This window comes from Narcine bancroftii, unplaced genomic scaffold (assembly GCF_036971445.1).
Source record: "Narcine bancroftii isolate sNarBan1 unplaced genomic scaffold, sNarBan1.hap1 Scaffold_230, whole genome shotgun sequence".
Taxonomy (NCBI): Eukaryota; Metazoa; Chordata; class Chondrichthyes; order Torpediniformes; family Narcinidae; genus Narcine; species Narcine bancroftii.
The window spans coordinates 69,645-86,130 of NW_027211965.1; positions in this window are offsets into that span (position 1 = coordinate 69,645).

A 16,486-nucleotide genomic window follows, 5' to 3' on the forward strand; every position below is an offset into this window, starting at 1 on the left:
ATTGCCAAGCTCTATACGGGTTCTGTTCACAGGGTAGTTCGGCTGGTGGGCGAGGGCTCCCCCAACCCTCCTTTGCGTACACCCCCCATCCGTCACCCCGATCCCATTGCCCGTTTACAAGTTTCATCCCATTTGCCCCCAAGCAAAAAACTAGCTAACCCCCCGTACATTAGTAAATTCCCAAGTTAACATATGGTCTACAATCTAATTCATAATACTTGTTCTACAATCTGATTAATAATGTTTGTGTTACAATCAATGTTATAATATTTGTTCTACAATCAAGGTTATAATATTTAGGTTACAAGCAAGGTTAAAATTATATGTGTAACAATCTAATTCACAATCCCTCCTTCCCATCACATTCCCCTTCAGACTCCAGATCGATCTCAGCAACTTTCTCCGCCTCCTGTAATGTGAGATAGTCTTGCTCCACAGCCTGCACAGCTTGATATTTCGGAGGCAGTTCATCACGGTCAGCAAAGGCTGTCTCTATGGTCCTCGTGACCAGCGTTCGAATGCATGGAATACAACAACAGCCACAAGTGATAAAAATTGATACAGAAATGAACAAACCCAGCAAAAGTTGTCCTAACAATGTGGTCCATCTCCCAAACACTCCCTGTAACCAGGATAAAACAGGATTGGAGACTCCAGACTGGGCTTTTAATTCTTTCGCCAATGCCCTAAGTTTCGTTAACCCCTGAGTGAGTGATCCATCTGGCCCTGTGTTATTAGAGATAGAAGTGCAGCATAGATCTCCAAACATAGCACACATTCCACCTTTCTCTGCCAGGACCATATCAATCGCTATCCTATTCTGAAGTGTCATAAGGGAAGTTTCTGACAGTTGTTGATGTATTGCCTCAACAACGTCCCTGGTCAAATTTGCAAGGCGCTGGACATTATAGTGAATAAGGTTGATCCTATTAACATTCTTATTTACAGTGATGGGAAAAATTGCACTAAAAACAGGAAAGCTTTCAAACCCAGCTGCAATCTCATCGGCTAATTTAAATTCGTCTGGAATATTCCGGGCTTGGCCACTGGCATCAATCCATACCCCATCAGGGTTCCTTCCTCCCGGCCCCAAGAGTTCAACACTCCTCCTTTTTCTCCACAGCCAACTCTCTGTGTGGCGCAATTCTAGGGAATCCTCGTCTCCCTCCTGCCTTTTGACAATCAGCACTGGCGCATTAAGGGTTACTAGAGCACACCGACCATCCCAGTTAGCGGGGAGCCGGTTGTACAGCACTCTTCTTCCACAAAACTCATCTGTGTAGTCATTCAATCTGCTACAAGTCTCCTTAGTTTCAGATTCATTTTTTTTGTTATGGGACCTCAAAATCATCCCCTGTATATGTTCATGATAACCAGTAACCTGTTTGGCTGCCCTGTCAGGCACCCATGTGGCGTTTTCCCTGCTAATAGTAGGTCGTCTACATACTGAATCAGTGTAACATCTTCCGGGAGCTTTAATTTCATTAGGATTTCGCTAAGGGCCTGATTGAACAGTCCTGGACTGTCCTTATAACCCTGAGGTAATCTAGTGTATGTGTACCGATGTGCTTGGTAAGTGAAAGTTAACCAGTCTTGCCATTCCTCAGCTAAATTCAAGCAGAAGAATGCGTTTGCCAGATCAATGACAGTATAGTATTCGTGCTCCGGACTCAGAGCCCTAAGTGCTACATATGGGTCTGGGACTGGTCTCCCGATGGTCTTGGTAGCCAAGTTAATCTCCCGGAGGTCGTGTACCATCCTCCAGTCTTTTCTACCTGGTTTCGGAACAGGCATGATGGGCGTGTTCCACATACTGTCAGGTGCCGCCCTTAAAACCCCTGACTCCATTAACCCTTCTATCGTTCCTTTAATACCCTCCTCCTGACTGGGCGACAAGCGGTATTGTTTTCTCCATATTGGTTTCTGCCCGGGGTTGGCCAATTCTAGAAATACCTCTCCTTTTATTACTCCCACATCATAGGGACCCGTTGTCCATATATGTGGACTCAGATTAGAAAGATATTTGTCTGAGTCTCTGTGATCAATATTTTCTCCTTCTATGGCTCGGTCTCTTTCTACTTTCTCATTCACAACCTGGTCCCATGCTTCAATATTCAGTCTGACAAATTTTCCTCCCTCCGAGGTGGAATATCCCGGGATTTCTGTCTGCCTGTATTCACACCCTATCGCTTCCTTTACCATCGGACCCAGCTGTCGAGCGTGATGATCTTTGGCAATACCCAAGGTCACATGAGGCACACTTTCTACTCCTAAGCAGAACCACTCCATTTGTTCTTCTGTCATGACAACCATAGCAGCTATTCCCTCCTTACCTACAAAGATAAATGGACAATGTATCGTTTCTGTCTTCCCTTCTTTTAGAGAGTCCCACCTCTCCTCATATTCCTGGTCCGGGTGGATGGTGTAGTTTAATGTAACATGCATAGGATCTAGTGGATAATGGTAATCCCCATACCGAGGAATACTGGCCCTCCACTCAAAAAACTGTTTAATCAGCCCTGGGCCTGGTTCATCATACAGTAGCCGACTCCAGAAAATACTAACCTCCACAGAGTCTTCTGAAGCGTTAGATGGGGTCATTACTATAAACTGTCCTCCCCTTCTTATTGTATCCCCTGGGTATGTTAACCGAAGGCCCTTCTCAGAACATTGTATGGTTATTCCTAGTTTGGTAAGAATGTCCCTTGCTAATAAATTAATGGGGCAACTTGGCACAACCAGGACAGGCGTTTTAACCCTTTGTCGTCCAAATGTCATGTCGATGTTATCTGTATAGGGTTGTGTTTCCCTTATCCCGGAGAATCCTATTGTAGATAATGTTTTGCCCGAAAATGTGCTCCCTGGGGGTTTTTTAATCACTGTCGTAACTGCTGCCCCTGTGTCAACCATAAATTCAATTTTTTCTCCATTTACCGTCCCCCAAATTTTTGGTGGCTCCCAGGGAGGCGTGATTTTTGATTCTCCAGGGCACCTTCAATAATCAAATTCAGCACCTTCCTCAATATAGTCATTACACTGAGGTGCCTGGACTTGTTGATCACTCTGCCACCCCCCGATTCTCTGGGGCCCATCAATGTGTCCACCCCTACCCCTTGCTTGTCCTCTTAAGTTTCCTCCTCTTCCCCGATAGCCTCTAATAGAGGGTAATCTTTTTCCCCTTGCTCTCCCAGCCTCCGGACAGTTCCGCTGGTAGTGTCCAGGACTTTGGCAGTACCAGCATACTACATGTTCCCCTCTACACATTGTACCTAGCTGTCTTTCCCAACCATTTCTTACTTGGGGTCCCGGATTTATCACTGGCCCCATGACCTGTGGGACTATCTGTTGGGCCGCTAATTTAACCCCTATATGTTCTATTGCTCTCACCAATTTATCGGTTGTTTTGTCCACCTCCTTCTGGGATGCACTTTCTGACTTAGCATGCTCTGATTGACGATGTCGTTTGATTGCATGTGTCAGGTGTCTTTTCCACAAATCCTCTGACATTGTCTCTAATCCCACAATGTCCCTTAATTTTGCTTGAACCGTAGCAGGTAGTCCGTTTATTATCCCATTACGAAAGTGAGCCCTTCCTAAGGGGCTGTGGTCGGGTCTTTCTCCAGTCCCTGTTTCCCATAAGTCCCATGCTCGAGTGAAATACTCGTGTGCAGTCTCTCCTTCCTTTAGTTGAAGGGTTACCAAGGCATCCAAACTATAGGGTGTAGGAAATGTTTCTCTAAGTGCTTCCCAAAATTTATTCCGAAGTGGGTTAAATTCTATTTCATCCCCCAATTTACTGCTTCTTACAATTTTCTCTATTTGCTTCAGGGCCCCTTCTGCCTTTAATTTTATCATGATAGTTCTGACATCTGCGAGTGCTAATTGTTCTTGGCAGGTTTCTCGCTCAAAACAAGAAATCCATGGACTAGCCCCATTACTCAACGGAGGTAGTTTTTTCATTAAACTCTCTAAGTCCATTCGTGACCAGGGTACATATTTTTGAGTTCCCCGTCCCGTGATCAGTAATGGGCATTGATATCTCAATTTTGGGGATTTCTGCTCCTTCTTTACTCTTGGCATGGATTTATTTATCCCACCTTGTTCTGACTCTTCTTTGTCACTGTCACTGTCCCTATCAGTTTCCAATGTCTCAGGGTCAAAGGTATATTGGTCACGTTCATCTCTAAGATAATCTTTTCGGCCATAGTTTAGTTGTTTCACATCTTTCTCTTTTGTCCTAACTATGTCCAGGTAGGCATGTCTATTTTTCTCCCTCCCGAGTCTTTTCCTTCTACTTTCCTCCCATGGTGGATCGTATCTCGTTTCCTCATCTGTACTACACTTTTCGTCCTTTACTCCTATTACCATTCCTTCAGCTTTAATTTCTCCTGACAGTGTTGTAGTTATCTTTTCCACTTCCTTCAATACACCTACCATTAATTCTTTTTGATCCTCACTGATCTGCCCCAGCACATTAATATCTCTGTTTAAGTTTTTAATGTTATCCTGAACCTTTTTCATGTTCCATTTCTGTATCTCTAACTCCTTTTCTATTTTTTTGGACTCCAGAGGGGTCTCTACATCTATTACTCCCCCTTCTATTTTTATTAAAGGGGCCTGTACCTCGTCTGATGTGTCCCTATTCCCGAGGTTCTTGTCACACCCCAGTGTCTCAATATCTGGATATAAGGGACGTGACTCCAGGATCCCATCTGGGGTGCCAGGGGCACCTTTTGACTCCACATATGTATAGGGTGGGGGTCTATAAGCTATTTCTACAGGGGCCATAATAGGTGGGTTATCAGGGAGACCAAATTCTTCAAATAGAGCTAGGACATCGCGGTACTGAATCTCCTTGTCTCTCACCCTCTTTTTTGCTGACTCGCGATTAAATATTTTGTTTTCTGTGTCCCGTTTTGTTTAATTGTATAAGACTCACTTATAAATGATTTATTGTCAGAGTACATACATGACATCACATACATCCAGAGACTATGAGAGAGAGAGAGAGAGAGAGAGAGAGCATAGCGAGAGAAAGAGATAGAGAGGCAGATACACAGAGCACAAGAGATAGAGAGAGAAAATGCCTTGCACTGGCCCCACTGGGAGAAAAGTCTTCAGATTAACACTTTCGTTTCAAAGGTTTTAAAAGGTTCTCATCCTGTGATCACTGGTCTGGATCAGATTGGGTCTCCCACCACTGGGAACTATCACTCCTTCCTTCCCTCCCACCTCGAGTGAGCTACACGTCAGCCCACAATGTCTGCCCTGATCCCGCAATGGTGGGGGTGCGGGAAAGAGGGAGGGAGAGAGGATAAAACAGGATCCCATTTGATGCGGAGCTGGAATTGTGGGCACAAAATTAAAACCAAATTGTATTTCTCTGCCCTGCCCAACCTGGGGATTTCAGGGCAGCACCGCCACAGATTGGGATTGGGAGGGGGAGTGGGTGAGAGAGGAGGGGGGGGAGAAGAGAGAGAGGGGGAGAGAAGAGAGAGGGGGGGAGAGAAGAGAGAGGGGGGGAGGGTGAAAGGAGGGAGGGAGAGAGCAAACCCAGACACTTCGTGGCTGGAAATTGGAAACAGGCACTTTTCCTTTCCCTTCTGTGTTTTGTTTCTTCCAGCTTATCTAAGCCTCTACGTTTTAATTTTTTTTCCCTCACCTGTCAGGAACATCTCAGTGCCCCCGGGTAACCAACCCCTCTTCCTCCAGCGGTCTACACATTTTCGGAGCATTTTTTGTTTTTCCAATGCCGCATTACTGGTATTTCGCTCCTCTAATTCCTGATTAATTTCCTTAATAACTTGGTCAAACGTCTTAGCAGGCAACTGTACAGCCATAGCTGCGGGACCGCTTTCTAATGCCTGTTTTAATTTAGGTTTTTGTCCGTTTAGGGGATCTATGTCAACGAAAATTGCTTTTAAAAATGTCTCCTTGCAAGCTGGATGACTAATATCTTTTAAAGGAACAGTCTAAGTCTTGTCCTCCAATTGACTTCAGACTGTCCTGTATACTCTGATTGCTCGTTTTCCACTCTCTGTTTTCCCAAAGGGGTCTGAAAGTTAAATTACAACTAGAAAACCAAATATTTGGGCTATACTTATGTCCTGTTTCCCTGTACCAATCTATGAATTTACGTAACTTTATCTCCTTGGTGATGTTGGGAATACCCTCATTTAACTTATCAAAAGTATTTCGAATAAACTGGGTGTCTCTTAGGAGTTTGTCAACTTTTTCATTAATATCTCCTACCTGATCCGGACACAGCTGTCGCAGCCTTCTGTCGTCGTTCTTGTTCACCAGGCAGGCGTCCCTGAGTACTTTTTTTGTTGTCTCAAGGTCTCTAGTGTCTGCTGTGGTATTCCACCACGGCGAATTGGGGAAATAAATTCTTAACTTCTCAAGTGTACAGACATTATCATACCTACCGGACATTTATAAGTCAGTCTCTCAGATACAATTGAGGCCAATAAGCCTGAACCTTTGTTTTCTTTCAAAGCCCAACCTTCACGTGGGAGATTTCTCCTCTTAATAACCAGTTTAGGGCAGAAAACTCAGTTCCTCAATTGTTTATAGACCACCTTCTCACTCTATTGGACTTTGCAACGACACAATAAAGACTTTTAAACTCTAGTAGTTTCTTGCGAAGCACTTAATAAATGTCATTCAAACACCTTAAGGACTTTTATCTTGTCTGTAATCACTTACGTGTTACAATCCTGGCATGCGACCTTCAATTGTGGTCGTCTAATTTGTCCGATCTCCAGTTCTTACTGACAATCATAAAGATTTAAAAAAAAAGAGAATTTTGTTAAAACAGGCTTCTCTGGACCTTTTTATCAGCCGGCTGAGATGATTGTCAGAAAAAACAGAAACCGTCGTCCAGTGTTCACTCACCCATCACGTCGGGGTCACCAAATTGTTAGGTCTGCTTTGTTCATGAATGAGTGAGACAAACACCAGGCTGAGTCGAAATCAGGGTTCTTTGTTCTTTATTACCGGATTGTAACACTTGCGACTAAACATGTTAGTCGGAGAATGCATTCTGCCGTTATCAGCAAAATGGTGATTTTTTATACCCTTGGATATGTGCTTAGAACATCATCATATCATTACTTGTCCAATGACTAAAACTGTTGCTATCCTTTCCCTGCTAGCTTCCTGCCTCTCAATCCATCAATGTCTCTCTTATCTTGTAAGTACAAGGATGCATTCACATCTTGTTACTGCCCCGTACATTCCCATCTCATGATGTTTTACCTAACAGGAGTACAAGGACACCTCCCCTTCTTGTTACAGCCTTGTACAGGGTAACTCCCTACACATTCCCATCTCATGATGTTTTACCTTACAGAACCAAAGAACTTTTCTGAACTTACACAAACAGTACACACACACGTATACTTAGAATTAGAAGTGGGGGTAAGTTTGGTAAAGTAAGTTAAAGTAGTAAAATAGTGAAAAGTTAAAGTGTAAATCTGTGTTCATGTTGAAAGATAATTAAAATCAGCTTTCTTTAAGTCACCATTTGTCTTGGTGATTATCTATTGCTGCTGTGCTTTGGGATCCTCTGGTCTCGTAACACAGCACCAAGCTTCAGAACAACCCTCATTCTTTAGGTTATGATAATAGTCCATTAATGGGTCCCGGCATCTTTTGAAAGTTATTAATTGATTCTTCAATAATTTTCGTAAATATCAACAAGACATAACATTTCACTGTTGTGTATGTGTCATTGGACAATTCCCTTTCCATTCAATCAGGTTTAGAGTTTTGGGTGCCGTATTTGAGAAAAGATGTGTTGGTGTTGGAGAAGGTCAGAGATGATTTACTGGAATGATATCAGGAATGAAAGGTATGAGGAATAATTGTTGACTCTTCGACTGTACTAGTTGGAGTACAGAAGGATAAGGGGGACCTCAGAGGCATTTCATATGCTGGAAGGCTTGGACAGAGTACATATGGCAAAGATGTTTCCCATGGTAGGGGATTCTAGGACAGGAGAGCATAATTTCAGGATAAAAGGGTGTCAATTTAAAACAAATGTGGAAAAATTGATTTTGCCAGTTCGTCGTGAAACCCACGTGAGGTCATTGGGTGTATTTAAGGCAGAGATTGACAGGTACTTGATTAGGCAAGGAATCAAGGGTTATGGGGAGAAAGCTGGGGAGTGGGGGTGAGTGGAAGAATGGTGGAACAGACTCGACGGGCCAACTTCTGCTCCTATATCTTGTGATCTATATCCAGCTGGAGACCTAGACAACCCTCCTCTTGTATTCCATTCTTAGAAAACAGTCTGCATCATGGTTTTATGTCATGTGAAGCCATTTCCCATTGAATTTCATGTAAAATGACCCAATGCAAATTCTGCATTGAGAGGACTACAGCTTCCAAATTTAAAAATTGTTATCAAGCAGCTCAAATGAGATTTCTTGCTTCTTTATTTGAAAGGGTTAAAATAGAATCAAATAAAATAGGAGAGGGAAAAACAGAATAATTTATATACGTGGGAATCAAAATTAATGGTTGGTCATAAAGATGCACCATTGTTGAAACATTTGATTAATTTCTGGAATAAAATAAATGATGAAATTGGTGTAAGTGGATGTACATCACCCAGAATGGCTTTGATTCAAAATCCTCGTATCTTTTTCAAAGGATCATCAATTTCTGGATTGCTGGTTTCGTAAGGGGATTATAAATGTTGAAGATTGTTATGAAAGGGGTCAATTAATGATATTTGAGCAACTGAGAAATAAATATCATATTACCCATCGCAATCTTTTTTGCTATTTCCAACTAAGAGCATATTTGAAGGTTAAGTTGGGACCAACCATGTTGTACTGAAATAGAAATTCCTTATAAAGAGGAATTGTTAAAAAATGTACTTCGATGATGTCCTCTTGATTACAAGTAGGAACTTTTAAATGAAGAGTTCATACATCTGGACAAATGTGGGAAATGGTTCTGAATATTGTAATTGATTGGCAAATATGGGCAGATTCATATAAGGATCTCAATGTAAGATACAAATTAGTTCAGTATAATTGTTTTTACATCAGTCATGTAGCAGATGTCAGCAAGGATTTTATCTGAAAGCTGCACCTGGCGTCAGGTGACTCAGGCAGTTGGATTTGAAAAGCTTAACAGGAAGCTGATTTCCAACAGAGATCACGTGATCCAGGGGAGTTGTATTAATTCACTTCAACTCAGCAGTCTGGAATTATTGACCAGAGATCCACACTGCAGAAATGAGGAAGGAATTCACAACTAGTTTTTTCTTCTACAGTTACTTCTTACACCAGTGAAATTGAATAGAATAAAATCAGAATTATCAGATTAATGTTTTAGGTGTGGTGAAGATGTCACAACTTTCTTGAATTCAACTTAGCTTTGTCCTCATGTGAGATCTTTTTGGGGAGAATTACAAATCTTTTGGAACAAGATACAGGAGATGTTTTTTCTGCAAAATCCAACCTTATTTGTATTAGGAAATATTGAAGGAACAAGGCCCAAATTAAAACTATATCAATTGAAATTTGTTAAATTAACATTAGCTGTGATGAGGAAATGTATTAAACTTACTTGGAAATCAGATATATTTTTAGGGATGCCAAGATGACATGCAAAAATTCAAAGTTATATTCCTTTGGAAAAAATTACATATAGCTTGAGAAATATATACTCTATGCATTTGCAAATTTGTCACCTGAATATTCAAATATTAGGCTTCAATTTATAATAATACCGTTTCCATCCCTCTAGACATGTGAGATTCTCCTCTACATTGAAAATTTGTTATTTAGATTTGGTAGATTTCTTCGCCACCGCAAACGCTGGGAAATCGGAGGACTAGTGCGGGGCACCAGAAAACAGAAAGACCACACCCCACCAACATCTGAGGAGCAGAGAATTCAATCCACAGGTCAGTGACCAAGGAAGCAGACCAGTGAGGGGTTCTGCAACTGAAGGTCCCACATAGGTGGCAGGCTGTTGGTGACTTGAGGAGAGGAACCCACGCAGGCTGTGGGCCTCTGTACAAAGCAGTCAAGGAACTAACACCAGGTTGTGGACTTCTAGAGACTGGTTCAAAACTGGCTAAAAGGGTGTCAGGTATCAGACTTGGGATACGAGTGAGTGCTAAATGGTTCCTAATTGTGTCAGAGGTTCAAAACTGGAGCTCACATTGCCAATGACTTGGATGGTCTATGAGCATTGAAAGAGAATCCACAGACCCTCAGTGACTTGGCCCAGGGTTTGGGGTGGGAGGGGTGGGGGAGCATTCAGTCTTTCTCTGACCGCAAGAGGCATTTCAGGCAATTTCTTTCAATGGTGAATCTGTCTGTCTTACAGCAAGAAAAAAGCAATTTTGTGTGATATGACACTTTTTAATTACATGACAGTAAATTGTCTCCTGAAATAGAGAGATTCAAGTTTCAAACTATTATAAACTACACTCGCCAGAGCCAACTGGATTATACCTCTTCCCACTTTTTGTTTGCAAGGACACCATTGATTTTATCACAACTCCTCTGCTGCATCTGTCCTGTGACAGATTATGTATTTTACATTGTATATAGATATGTTTTTGAAAGAGATGGATTGTAGGAGTCGTGGAGGTCACAAACAAACACAAATACTTCACAAAACAGCTCTTATTTAAAATGCAAGAGCTTTGTTGAGAGTGAGTCATTCAGGCTAATACAAAACAAGGAGACTGTTTTGCTAAATAATTTCAAAAGCAGGTGTAAATGGATTATTATTTTGAAAACAAGAGATGATTGGACTCAAAAGTTTGGGTCCAGTGCAGTCATCTAGCTGGTACCAGTTTGCTGTTCTAATAAGGACATGTGGTTTTGCAAGCAGAGAGGAGAGACCAAATAGGCTTTTTCTAAAAGAGAGAGAGAGAAAGAGAGAGAGAGAGAGAGAGAGAGAGAGAGAGAGAGAGAGAGAGAGAGAGAGATGGCAAGCTGGCATCTTGTTGAAACCACATTTTGAAGACGGGTTGTGAAACTTTGTTGTCCATACAAGAGGAAATGGCTGGCTAGAAATGATGTTTCACCTGAAATAAGGGAAACAAAAGGAACTCAATGGTGTCCTGCAGAAGAGATGATCATTTGGAAAACCCTGATGGTGAAAGTTTCTTTGGCAAGTCACCAAAGTGGCTGATCAGAGGGAATCAGTTTTTGTGTGTCCAATGAACAAGAAAACCCACTCTGAAACCAACATGAACCTTCCTGGAGGCTTTTAAGCACCAGAGCTTAGTGAAATTCATAAATGTTGCATTCTGTGGACAGTATGAGAATTGATAGATATCGCTGAACTTAGAGGAGTGTCAAAGAACTTTATACACATTAAATACACCAGAACTTAGAATTAGAAGGGGGAACTGTAAGGCTATTAAGTTAATAGTGATAAATTAAAGTTTGATCCTGTTTTTTATGTTTATAGAAAATTAAAAACAACATCTGTTTAAGTATCCATTTATCTTGGTGATTTCCTATTGCTGCAAGGTTTTGGGGTCCTCTGGACCTGTAACATTCCCAAGATTAGGTCTTCTACGCCAGGACACCCAAAATGTCTTATTTCATCAATAAATGCAAATTTCACTCATATTGTCTTTGATAAAGTTTGCACCCATAATTTCCAAATCTCTTCTGCCCTTACCCCACCTCCTCTCCAACAGAACAAGGACAAGATCCCTCAGGTTTATCACTTACCACCCATCAGCTGCCACATCTGACACGTTATCCTTGAACATTTCCAACTTCAGCATCATCCTCAAACCTGCTACATCTAAACTGCTCCACTCATATTCTTTTTTCACAGGGGCATGTATTTCTGTGACTCTCTCGATGGCACTTACCTCTCCACCCACCACCACCTGATACACTCCCCATTGAAACCGGAGAAATTGCCAAACCTGTCTCACCTCCATGCAAGGCCACAATCAGACCTTCCAGGTGAGGCAGTGTTTCATATGCATCCCATCCAACTTAATCTCCTGCATTTGGTCGAGTCAGTTGACCTCAATATCAGCAAGACCAAATACAGACTGGGTGGCTATTTTGCTAAACATCTGCACTATGTGGATCTAAACTTGAGCTTCTAGTGACCTACCATATCAAGTCTCGAACCCTTCTAGCAACATGTCTGTTGGCCCCATCCTTCCCCAGGGTGAAGGCAAACAATCTTAAAGAAAACACATTATATTCCTCCTGGGCAGCCTTAAACACTATAGCATGAAAACAAATGTTTCTAATTTAAGCAGCCACTCACCTCTGTCTGATTTCACTGTTTCCATCTCTTGATCTACTGCCCATTTGAATATAATTACTCCTTTAAGGTAGAAGAGTTGACAGTGGTGTTTTCCCCATATAGTTTGCCATTGAACAACTGGCAAAATTAAGTGGCAGTTGTTGCAAAATGAATGGTGTTATTGTTCAAAATCTGCGTATGATCGAAAGTATTTTTGGTCTGAACAGACATCTGGGCCATATGGCTATTTAAAGACAATCTGTACTTGATTGTACATCTGAAAGTCCAATGACTACTTCGATCCATTAAAGATTGTTAAACAGCAAGAATGGACAATACAATCACATGAAATTCCCATAAATACAGCACAAGTATTACTACATAAAACAATCACTCCTCCTTATTGGTCAGAAGCACCTACACTTCCCAAGGAGGCTGATGAGGTCAAGGCCAACGGCTCTCATCCTGAGATTTGCAGTTGAGTCTCCTGTCTGGCTGCATCATTGGATGGTCTAGTAGCTGTAAAGCATCAGATAGGAATGATGCAAAGAGTTGTGAGGATCACTGGGGTCTCTCTTTCTTCTGCAGATGACATTTACTGGGAGTGTTGTTCAAATAGGGCTCAAGGAATTGTAAAAAGACCGTTTCCACCCAGTGCACAGCACCTTTAATCACGTCCATCATCAAAATCAGGACTGCCAGGCTGGGGAATAGCTTCTTCCCACAGGCTGTGAGATGGATGAAAAGTATCCTGTAAATGGGATAGTTACCCTAAATATTTATATATGTAGAGGCTACTTCGATAGAGCTATGAAAGCAACACACACACACAAGGTTAGTCAACACAAGACTGCTTTATTCAGACTTTGCAGGATTCTTTTATTTACCGTGTGTCCCGGCTCCATGGGAGAAGGTGGGACATCATTATGAGTTTGCTGCCGATCCACAGAACCACAGGTTTAAATTAAGCCCTGTGAGTGTCCTGCGCTTTCCGGCAGGAGAATCCACAGATCAGTGAGCCATTCCTCGGCACGCAGCACCACGCGAGGGTGGTCAATTAAATGGATGAATATCCAGTTCTCTGTCTTATGATTTCACGCACCCGCCAAAGAACCTTGCCCACTCGGCCCACTAGACAGCTGCTACATCAATACCCCCCCAGAACTGTCGTCAGAAACTAAAACACCAGCTGCTGTTCTCCCCGCACCCCAATCAGATAGCATTAATCCTAATGGACTTTGCTTAATTATCTGATTGTCCTGTCCTTCCTTAGGACTATTTCCCTTGCTACTCACACCTCCCATACTAAAAGGTAAGTAAAATTCCTCTTACCGGGATCCAGTAGCTATTCCTAGCGCGCTTCCTTAACGTCCTCCCGTCATTTGTTCTCAATGCCTCTTCTCGGATATCACTCACTTCATCCACTGACCAGTCACCCATCGTCCGTGAGTCCAGCTGAATCAGCTGGGGTGCACCTACCCTCGTCGTCGGGCACTCTGTCAGTGGAGGGAGTGGGATCCCAGACGAGCCCCCATTTGTTAGAAACAGAAGTACCTTCACAGAAATTGCTCGAGACAAAAATTGAGAACAAAGAACATTTATTATACAACAATGCAAAGTTGGGTGCTTCCCTTTACCCTGGGAATACACACATACACTGGGGCTCACCCAACTTTTATACAGTTTATTTCAGTATAGAAGTACCTTCCCCTTACATTCTTCTGCCTCCTGGATAAGTTTGGCATTAGGCAATCCTGTCTGCCTACGTGCTGTTTCTGCGAACTTGGAGGACCAGGGGGTATCCTGTCAGTGTCCCATCATGTCATTATCCTTATTCACACCTTCCCAACCCTCAGAACTTACTAACTCTTATATGCAGAATTTGCTAATTCTGTCTAAGGCTTACTAATTACATATGCAGAACTTGCTGACTCTCTCTAAGGCTAGAAGACCCTTACCTTATTCAGACTAACTTTACTTCCTACTGTGAGAGATGAGAAAAACTGATATTGCAATATGAACATGAAGAAATGAAGAAAATAAAATTGATACCTAAGTAAATGAATGAAGCCAGTGCAAACAGCATGAGACATGGATATTAGAAGGCAGGAAGTTGACACTGTCTGAGTAAGATAAGAATCTCCTAGAGAATCAGCAAGTTCACCAACTGAAGGAGATAAGGACAGACAATTGATGATAGAAGTAGAGTTAGTCTGAACGAGATAAGGGTCGCCAAGCCCCAGATAGAAATAGCAAGGCTTGCATAAATAATTAGAAAACCTTAGACAGTATTAGCCAGTTCTACATATATAATTAGTAAGCCATACACAGATTAATCAAGTTATGCATATTTAATTAGTAAACCCTAGACAGGATTAGCGAACTCTGCATATGAAGGGACTATAGCTCTGAGAGTTGGAAAGGTGTGAATGGGGACAAGGGCAAGGTTATGAATAAGGACAATGGGGATAATGACATGGGAAGACACCGACAGGATACCCCCTGGTCCTCCAAGTGCATAGAAACAGCACGTAGGCAGGATTGCCTAATGCCAAACCTCTCCAGCAGGAGGCAGAAGAATGTAAGGGGGAGTTATTCCTATACTGAGATAAACTGTATAAAAGTTGGGTGAGCCCCAGTGTATGTATGTATTCCCAGGGTAAGGGGAAGCACCCAACTTTGCATTGTTGTATAATAAATGTTCTTTGTTCTCAATTTTTGTCTCGAGCAATTTCTTTAAAGGTACTTCTGTTTCTAACAAATGGGGACTCGTCCGGGATCACACTCCCTCCACTGACAGAGTGCCCGACAACGAGAGTAGGTGCACCCAGCTGATTCAGCTGGACTCACGGACGACGGGTGGCTGGTCAGTGGAAGAAGCGAGTGATATCCGAGAAGAGGCATTGAGAACAAACGACGGAAGGAAGCGCGCTAGAGCATTGCTACAGGAACCCGGTAAGAGGAATTTTACTTGCCTATCAGTATGGGAAGTGTGGGTAGCAAGGAAGAGAGTCCTGGTAAAGGATGTGATAATCAGATAACTACGTACAGCCCGCTTGGGTTGATGTTATCTGAGTGGGGCACGGGAAGGACCCGTGGAAAGGACAAACTGACCATGGTCAGGTATTGTTCTATAGAATGGGTTAAAAGCCCGGTTAAAGGGAGCTCCTTGTACTGGCCAAAGCTCGGATCCGAGGATGACTGGATGTGTCAAGCATTGAACATCTGGCTCTATCAAAACCAGAGAGATAATCTTGAGAGCAGGGAATATGCAGCCTGCTGGCTCAGGGGATCGTTAAAATCAATTGGTTTTGAATGAAAAAGAATGCAAGGACAAGAGAGAGGAGGAACCTTTTGTCCCTGAACCACAAAGGTGGGATGTGCTTACATTCCCTCCCTCCACCTTATGTTCCTCCTATGCCGGCTCCTATTTTTCCTCCCCTCCTATGCCCTACCCTTCTGTACCTTCACCTCCTCCCCCACAGCTAGAGAAAAGAGAAGAGAATAGGAGTGGTATGATGACTCGCTCACAAAGCACTCGATTACCACCTCTGTTGACAGGAGAGAGAGGTAACTTTAATTCAGAACAGTGTGAGACTCTTCAGGAAGAAAGGGCAGAAACCTTTGATTCATTTCCCAGGGAGCAGGAACCCAGACATAATAAGCCAGAAACCAACTGGATGAGACCACTGCGGGAAGTTCCCGTGGGAGAGGGTCTCGATTTCGTAAATGTGCCCCTGACCAGTACTGAAGTGCGTAACTTTAAGAAAGAACTGACCTCCCTGATAGAAGATCCCCAGGTATGTACCGAACAGTTAGACCAATTTTTTGAACGAAATATATATACTTGGGATGAGTTAACATCTATCTTTAAGACTCTGTTTACTTTGGATGAGCGTGGAATGATTCGCCAGGCAGGGATTAGAGTCTGGGATAAGGATCACCAAGGGGGACCAGATGCGGTACCTGGAGAAGCTAAATTCCCCTTGGCTAGACCTAATTGGGATAAAAATACCAATAATGGTCGGGTATTGATGGAAGAATACAGGGTTAATTTGATAAGAGGAATCAAGGAATCTGTCCCAAAGGGACAGAATTTCAAGAAAGCCTTTGAGGTTCCCCAAGGTCCCGAGGAGACCCCCTCTGCATTTCTGAATAGATTGCGCACGGCAATACAACAATATGGGGGTCTCGACATAGAATCCCCAGCAGGGGAACAATTGGTACT